This window comes from Salvelinus fontinalis, chromosome 5 (assembly GCF_029448725.1).
Source record: "Salvelinus fontinalis isolate EN_2023a chromosome 5, ASM2944872v1, whole genome shotgun sequence".
Taxonomy (NCBI): domain Eukaryota; kingdom Metazoa; phylum Chordata; class Actinopteri; order Salmoniformes; family Salmonidae; genus Salvelinus; species Salvelinus fontinalis.
In genome coordinates this window covers 31060775-31069909 of record NC_074669.1, presented here as the reverse complement: position 1 = coordinate 31069909, position 9135 = coordinate 31060775, and positions in this window count along the sequence as shown.

The following is a 9135-nucleotide window of genomic DNA, read 5'->3' as shown; positions in this document are numbered from 1 at the left end:
GGGAGAAGAGGTGAGGAGTGGAGAGGTGAGGAAAGGAGGAAGAGAAAGAGTAGATAGAGATGAATAAGGAAGAGAATGTCCAGTCTGTAATCTCTATTAACTTCTGTGTTCATAAGTGTAAGAAATTGAGAGTTCCGGCAAAAATAAAGTCTACACCCTCACAAAAGAAAACTCTCAGTCAATCCTGATACGTCCAAATAACCAGTGAGGAAAACCTCAAAACTGGAACGAATTCTGCTTGTACTATATCTCATTTATCCCATTCAGTCCTGGCAGATTTTCTCGGTCTACACGCAGAATCTGCTCACAGGACATTATCCGGTCCGTAATGAGCTGGTTTCAGTCTGTGGTCTGAAAATGTTGTTTTTTCTCTCCGATCACATCACCTTGAGAAAATGCACCAGGTAGGGCTGGGGAGAAGACTTGTGCTCACGGTAGAGTTGGTTAGTGAATTACTCAGGTTCAAATCTCCCATCCTGGAGAACAGAAGACAGCGTGCAAGGGAAAAGAAGAGGGAAAGAAAAGAAAATATCAACGCGACATGTAAAGTGTCCCATGTTTCATGAGCTGAAATAAAAGATCGCAGAAAGTTTCAATATGCATATTTCTCTCACATTTTGTGCACACATTTTTTACATTCCTTTTAGTGACCATTTCTCCTTTGCCAAGATAACCCATCCACCTGACAGGTTTGGCATATCTAGAAGCTGATTAAACAGCAATCTTTTTTAATAATACACACATGAGTGGCTACTCTGACACTGTCAAACAGATAAATAAAAATAACCATATATGGTTCTTAGATTAACTTCGTTTTTGGGAAAATGGTCTTGGTTTTGACCTGGCCCAGGGCCAATAAAAGAAAGGAGACACACATATTGTACTATATTAGGAGGAAATGTATAAATATTATAGGCTACAGTCGGCTACTAAATCAACTTCCAGTGCCACTGACTCATCCAATGATGAAGATAGCATGAATATGAGTAGCCTAGACTTCTCACTGTACTGGTGATGGTCTCAAGATAGGCCTGAGCTATTTTGAAAAACTTTGAAAAATGTGTAGCTTCTACTGACAAATTAGTCTTCTCTTTTCAGCAGTAGGCATTTGCTTACCAAATGTTTTTCCTACAATTATATTTAGAAATTTGCGAAAGTTTTTTAGCTATTTACTGACAGCGCTAAGAGAAATAGAATCCATAGAAATAGAAACCATAGAATGAAAGTGCCCATTTAAAATCAGGACTGACAGCCATGGAGTGGAACTAAGGCTTTTAGTTTCCCATTGGTTCTAGGAATGAAGCCATAAGTTTACTGACTGTTAAAACTGAAAGTTCATCGCGAAGAAGGGCATCTATTGATAGATGGGAGAAAAAAAACGTACATACATTAAATATCCCTTTGAGCATGGTGAAGTTATTAATTACACTTTGAATGGTGTATCAATACACCCAGTATTGATACACCATCTATTTTACCAGGAAGGAGAATGATGGAGTGCTGCATCAGATGACCTGGCCTCCACAATCCCCTGACCTCTACCAAATTGAGATGGTTTGGGGTGAGTCAGACCGCAGTGAAGGAAAAGCAACCGACAAGTGCTCAGCATATTTGGCAACTCTTTCAAGACTGTTGGAAAAGCATTCCAGTTGATGCTGGTTGAGACTATGCCAAGACTGTGCAAAGCTGTCATCAAGGCAAAGGATGGGAACTTTGAAGAATCTCGAATATAAAATATATTTTGATTTGTTTAACACTTTGTTGGTTACTACATGACTCCATATGTGTAATTTCATAGTTTTGAAGTCTTCACTATTATTCTACAATGTAGAAAATAGTACAAATAAATAAAAACCCTTGAATGAATAGGTGTTCTAAAACTTTTGACCAGTAGTGTATATACTGTATAAAAACGTGAAGAAAAAAATACAATAAATAATACTGGGCTGGATTGTGTTCTTTTTAACGTTTGCTACGCTGTGGGACGGTTTGTAAGTGTCACGCCCTGGCCTTAGTTATTTTTGTTTTCTTTATTATTTTAGTTAGGTCAGGGTGTGACATGGGGGATGTATGTGTTTTTTGTCTAGTCTAGGGTGTTTGTATTTATATAGGCGGTTTTGTAGAGTGTATGGGGTTGTGTTCAGTGTAGGTGTTTAGGAAAGTCTATGGTTGCCTAGTTTGGTTCTCAATTAGAGACAGCTGTCTATTGTTGTCTCTGATTGGGAGTCATATTTAGGCATCCATAGGCATTAGGCAGGTTGTGGGTAATTGTCTATGTCGATGTTGCATGTCAGCACTTAGTTTGTATAGCTTCACGGTCGTCGTTTTGTTAGTTTGTAATAGTGTTTGTTTCGTCTTCATTTCATTAAAGAAGATGTATTTATATCACGCTGCGCCTTGGTCCACTCTTCCACATAAAGATGATCGTGACAGTACGAAACAACACATTTCCCCAAAACGTTCTTGAACATTCTTTAACAGACTTTGAGTACGTTTGTTCAGTTTGGTGGGTGTGGTGGGGTATGGCTTGACGCAAAAAGTGACTATTTAAAGGGCAGCGGTGTGTTTTAACCTTCATATATAAATATATATATAAATATAAACTCAGCAAAAAAGAAATGTCCTCTCACTGTCAACTGTGTTGATTTTCAGCAAACTTAACATGTGTAAATATTTGTATGAACATAACAAGATTCAACAACTGAGACATGAACTGAACAAGTCCCACAGACATGTGACTAACAGAAATGGAATAATGTGTCCCTGAACAAAGGGGGGGTCAAAATCAAAAGTAACAGTCAGTATCTGGTATGGCCACCAGCTGCATTAAGTACTGCAGTGCATCTCCTCTTCATGGACTGCACCAGATTTGCCAGTTCTTGCTATGAGATGTTACCCCACTCTTCCACCAAGGCACCTGCAAGTTCCCGGACATTTCTGGGGGGAATGGCCCTAACCCTCACCCTCCAATCCAACAGGTCCCAGACGTGCTAAATGGGATTGAGATCCGGGCTCTTCGCTGGCCATGGCAGAACACTGACATTCCTGTCTTGCGGGAAATCACGCACAGAACGAGCAGTATGGCTGGTGGCATTGTCATGCTGGAGGGTCATGTCAGGATGAGCCTGCAGGAAGGGTACCACATGAAGGAGGAGGATGTCTTCCCTGTAAGACACAGTGTTGAAATTGCCTGCAATGACAACAAGCTCAGTCTGATGATGCTGTGACACACCACCCCAGACCATGACGGACAATCCACCTCCACCTCGATCCCGCTCCAGAGTACAGGCCTCGGTGTAACACTCATTCTTTGACGATAAACGCGAATCCAACCATCACCCCTGGTGAGACAAAACCGTGACATGACAGGGAAAAGCACTTTTTGCCAGTCCTGTCTGATCCAGCGACGGTGGGTTTGTGCCCATAGGCGACGTTGTTGCCAGTGATGTCTGGTGAGGACTTGCTTTACAACCGGCCTACAAGCCCTCAGTCCATTCTCTCTCAGCCTATTGCGGACAGTCTGAGCACTGATGGAGGGGTTGTGCGTTCCTGGTGTAACTCGGGCAGTCGTTGTATCCATCCTGTACCAGTCCCGCATGTGTGATGTTCGGATGTACCGATCCTGTGCAGGTGTTGTTACACATGGTCTGCCACTGTGAGGACGATCAGCTGTCCTGTCTCCTTGTAGCTCTGTTTTAGACGTCTCACAGTATGGACATTACAATTTATTTCCCTGGCCACATCTGCAGTCCTCATGGCTCCTTGCAGCATGCCTAAGGCACGTTCACGCAGATGAGCAGGGACCCTGGGCATCTTTCTATTGGTGTTTTTCAGAGTCAGTAGAAAGGAGGATGGCCTGGTGTCAAGAAGGGCAGCAAAGAAGCCACTTCTCTCCATGAAAAAGATATCAGACTGATATTCTGCAAAAGGTACAGGGATTGGACTGCTGAGGACTGGGGTAAAGTCATTTTCTCTGATGAATCCCCTTTCCGATTGTTTGGGGCATCCAGACAAAAGCTTGTCCAGAGAAGACAATGTGAGCGCTACCATCAGTCCTCATGCCAACAGTAAAGCATCCTGAGACCATTCATGTGTGGGGTTGCTTCTCAGCCAAGGTAGTGGGCTCACTCACAATTTTGCTTAAAACCTCTACTGCTTCTCTCTCCCGGATCCGGGATCCTCCTCATCAAAAAAGCTGACCAGCATAGCCTAGCCTAACGCGACAGGGATATTATATAATATAATTTTCATGAAATCACAAGTCCAATACAGCAAATGAAAGATAAACATCTTGTGAATCCAGCCATCATTTCCGATTTTTTAAATGTTTTACAGCGAAAACACAATATGTATTTCTATTAGCTAACCACAAAAGCAAAAGACTCAACCGCATATTTTCAGCATTTTTCTACCGCATAGGTAGCTATCACAAAACCGACCAAATATAGATATAATTAGTCACTAACCAAGAAACAACTTCATCAGATGACAGTCTTATAACATGTTATACAATAAATTTATGTTTTGTTCGAAAATGTGCATATTTGAGGTATAAATCATAGTTTTGCATTGCAGCTACCATCAAAAATATCACCAAAGCAGCCAGAATAATTACAGAGAGCAAAGTTAAATACCTAAATACTCATCATAAAACATTTATGAAAAATACATGGTGTACAGCAAATGAAAGATAAACATCTTGTGAATCCAGCCAATATTTCAGATTTTTTAAGTGTTTTACAGCGAAAACACAATATAGCATTATATTAGCTTACCACAATAGCCAAACACACAAATGCATTTATCAGCAGCAAAATGTAGGGATAGCAAAAACCAGCAAAAGATATAAAATTAATCACTAACCTTGACCAACTTCATCAGATGACAGTCCTATAACATCAGGTTATACAATACACTTATGTTTTGTTCGAAAATGTGCACATTTTGAGCTGAAACCGTGGTTATACATTGTGAATATGTAGCATCGATTCACCAAATTGTCCGGAGATATTTTGGACACTCACCTAATCTGACCAAAGAACTCATCATAAACTTTACTAAAAGATACATGTTGGACAGCAAATGAAAGATACACTAGTTCTTAATGCAACCGCCGTGTTAGATTTTTAAAAATAACTTTACCATAACAAACAGCTTACGTTATAGCGAGACAGCGCCCGCAAAAAGGGCGGAAAATAGGACTCAACATTTTCCACAGAAATACGAAATAACATCATAAATTGTTCTTACTTTTGCTGAGCTTCCATCAGAATCTTGTACAAGGAGTCCTAGGTCCAGAATAAATCGTTGTTTGGTTTTAGAATGTCCTCTTCTCCTGTCGAATTAGCAACCTTAGCTAGCCATGTGGCGCGAACATGCCCATCTTCTCCTGACGCAAAGAAAGGAAAATGCCAAAAGTCGCAATAAACGTTGAATAAACTGATACAACTCGGTTGAAAAAAAAAACTTTATGATGTTTTTATCACATCTATCAAATAAAAGTAGAGCCGGAGATATCCACCGTGTATACCGAACGCTTTTCAGAAGCCAATGTGGATGTCCTTCACGCGCCACAGAAGACAAAGAAATTTCCAGACCTCCAACTCCAAGAGCTCTTGTTCGACCTCAGATCAAGCTAAACACCCCATTCCACCTTCCACTACCTGTTGACATCTAGTGGAAGGCGTATGCAGTGCATGCAAATCCATAAATATAAGGCAATTCAATAGGCAGGCCCTGGAACAGAGCATAGTTTTCAGATTTTTCACTTCCTGTCTGGATGTTTGCTGCAAAATTAGTTCTGTTTTACTCACAGATAAAATTCAAACAGTTTTAGAAACTTGAGAGTGTTTTCTATCCAATAGTAATAATAATATGCATATTGTACGATCTAGAATAGAGTAAGAGGCCGTTTAAAATGGGCAAAAAATTTTCCCAATGTGAAACACAGCCATGAATAAAGAGTGGTACCAACACATCCTCCGAGAGCAACTTCTCCCAACAATCCAGGAACAGTTTGGTGATGAACAATGCCTTTTCCAGCATGATGGAGCACCTTTCCATAAGGCAAAAGTGATCACTAAGTGGCTCGGGGGAAAAAAACATTGATATTTTGGGTTCATGGCCAGGAAACTCCCCAGACATTAATCCCATTGAGAACTTGTGGTCAATCCTCAAGAGGCGGGTGGACAAGCAAAAACCCATAAATTCTGACAAACTCCAAGTATTGATTATGCAACAATAGGCTGCCATTAGTCAGGATGTGGCCCAGAAGTTAATTGACAGCGTGCCAGGACGGATTGCAGAGGTCTTGAAAAAGAAGGGTCAACACTGCAAATATTGACTCTTTGCAACAACTTCATGTAATTGTCAATAAAAGCCTTTGACACTGATGAAATGCTTGTAATTATACTTCAGTATTCCATAGTAACACCTGACAAAAATATTTAAAGACACTGAAGCAGCAAACTTTGTGAAAATGTATATTTGTGTCATTCTCAAAACTTTTGGCCACGACTGTACATGTCTACCATACCACTCGAGTATCGCTGCACATTGCAAATATGTTATTGGCACTGACCCTGGAACTGACCCTGTATATATACTGAGCAAAAACATAAACGCAACATGCAACAATTTCAACGCTTTTACTGTTACAGTTTATGTAAGGAAATCAGTCAATTTAAATAAATAAATGAGCCCCTATTCTGTGGATTTCACATGACTGGGAATATAGATATGCATCTGTTGATCACAGATGCCTTAGAAAAAAGTAGGGATGTAGATCAGAAAACCAATTAGTATCTGGTGTGATCACCATTTGCCTCATGCAGCACGACACATCTTCACATAGAGTTGATCAGGCTGTTGATTGTGGGCTGTGTAATAGAAACTCTCATTTGCAACTGTTGGACTAATGACTACACCCTGTATCAGCTAGATGCAGGCAAGAGTGTGCAAGGCGGTTTTTAATGTCACTGTCTGTCCATGTGTCACTGTCTGTCATCTCAAATGTGTCTCTTGTGTGCACTTACGTCGTAAACTTTCATTCATAGGCTAGGTTGTAGCAACCTCAAGAATATAGGGGAAATTTGAGTATCATGTAGTAGCCTAAACCTATCGCTGTTACATTGAACTGGGTGAATGGAATATGAATGACAGTCATTCAATATGATGTAATAGAAATAAGGCCATGTTCAGGAAAAAAACATTTATCCTCCCTCATCTTAAACGGCACTGACCGCCACTGCTGTGGCATTGTGTTGCGTGACAAAGCTGGCCATTTTAGAGTTGCTTTTTACAGTCCCTAGCACAAGGTGTACCTGTGTAATGATCATGCTATTTAATCAGATTTTTGATATTCCACACCTCTCAGGTGGATGGGTTATTTTGGTCAAAGAGAAATACTCACTAAAAGGGATTTAGGTTACCAATGCCATTGCCAAAATCCCGAAGTATCCCTTTAACATTGACAATATGGTCAAACTTAGCTATATTACCCATATTGTAGTTGTCAAAAACTGATTTGTTGTCAAGTTTCTAACTAGGGGTGTCTTTGCATCAACAAAGACCTAATGTGCACAACCTGTTCCCAGAACATGATGTTTGAAAGAAAATCAGTCTCAGCCTTAATTTATTTTGTTTATTCGGGATGGCGAATCCGTCCACTGACGCTCCCTGCTGAATCCGAGTCGGATCCCTTCTGCTCCTTTGATTGGTGTGTGGGCTCCCTGAGCCACACCTATTGTAGCCCCTGTGCACAGTTAACCTCGGTCTCCCTGGGAACGATCAGCAAGCGGTAAATGTACAGGTTTAAGGCTCATACAGCGCATGTGCAAAACAAAGTTTGTCATTTTCCCCCATAGATATGAGCTTGATGCTCCTTTCCAATAAATATTGAGGGTCGTATTCTGTTGACATGATGATCGATGCTTTGACTGCCTTTTTGACAATACAAATATTCTCGCTCTTATCTATAATAATCAAATTTTGTAGATTAGCCAACTCACATGGTACAGTATCTGCAAGCTGATGGCTAGAGCCCACTGGCCAAGACCAGAGTAGACAAATTTGCTATTTAACGCAATCGTTTTGGTGACAAAACTATCAGTAGTGTTGAAAATGCAATGGAAACATATTGAACATTAGACTTTTATTTGTACATGAATGCATATTTGCAACAAGTCATTTCGGTGAAAACACACCACTGGTAGAAAAATCCACATATTTTCTTGATGCGGATTTTAGAATGCTCACATTCAAATCGGTCGCCAATTGGATGGAAACCTAGCTATTGGAGCCATTCTTTGCATAACACGCTGCTCTGCTATAGTGGTACACAAAACTACAGAGTCAATTGTCCATTGAAGTTGTCTCTGGCTCTTTTGATATCAGATTCAGAACTAATGACAAAGTTTGTGGTAGTTTGAAAGGTTTTGATCCACCTTATGCCAGAGTTTCTGAATCACATGACATGACAATAAAAAAAACTGGCCTACAGACATAGCACAGATTAAAATGGAAGCTATCTATGCTTAACAAAAATATAAACGTAACAATTTCAAAGATTTTACTGAGTTATAGTTCATATTTTATTTGTTTATTTGTCAGGGACCATGTACAACATGCCATTGCATCAGACTTAGCTAGACAGCTAGTTTCCATCTGTAGTCTCCGGGCGGATAACAATCAACATTAATACAATGCTACAATATAACACACTATGAAAATATATACAATGCATTCGGAAAGTATTCAGTATTTTTTCAACATTTTGTTACGTTACAGCCTTATTCTAAAACTGATTTTGTTTTTATTCCCCCTCATTCATCTACACCCAATACCCCATAACAGATAAATCACATTTACATAAGTATTCAGACACTTTACTCAGTACTTTGTTGAAGCATCTTTGGCAGCAATTACAGCCTCAAGTCGGGTTCAAGTCCAGGCTCTGGCTGGGCCACTCAAGGACATTCAGAGACTTCGACGTTGTCTTGGCTGTGTGCTTAGGGTCGTTGTCTAGTTGGAAGGTGAACCTTTGCCCCAGTCTGAGGTGCTGCTCTGGAGCAGGTTCTCATTAAGGATCTCTCTGTACTTTGTTCTGTTCATCTTTCCCTTGATCCTGACTAGTCT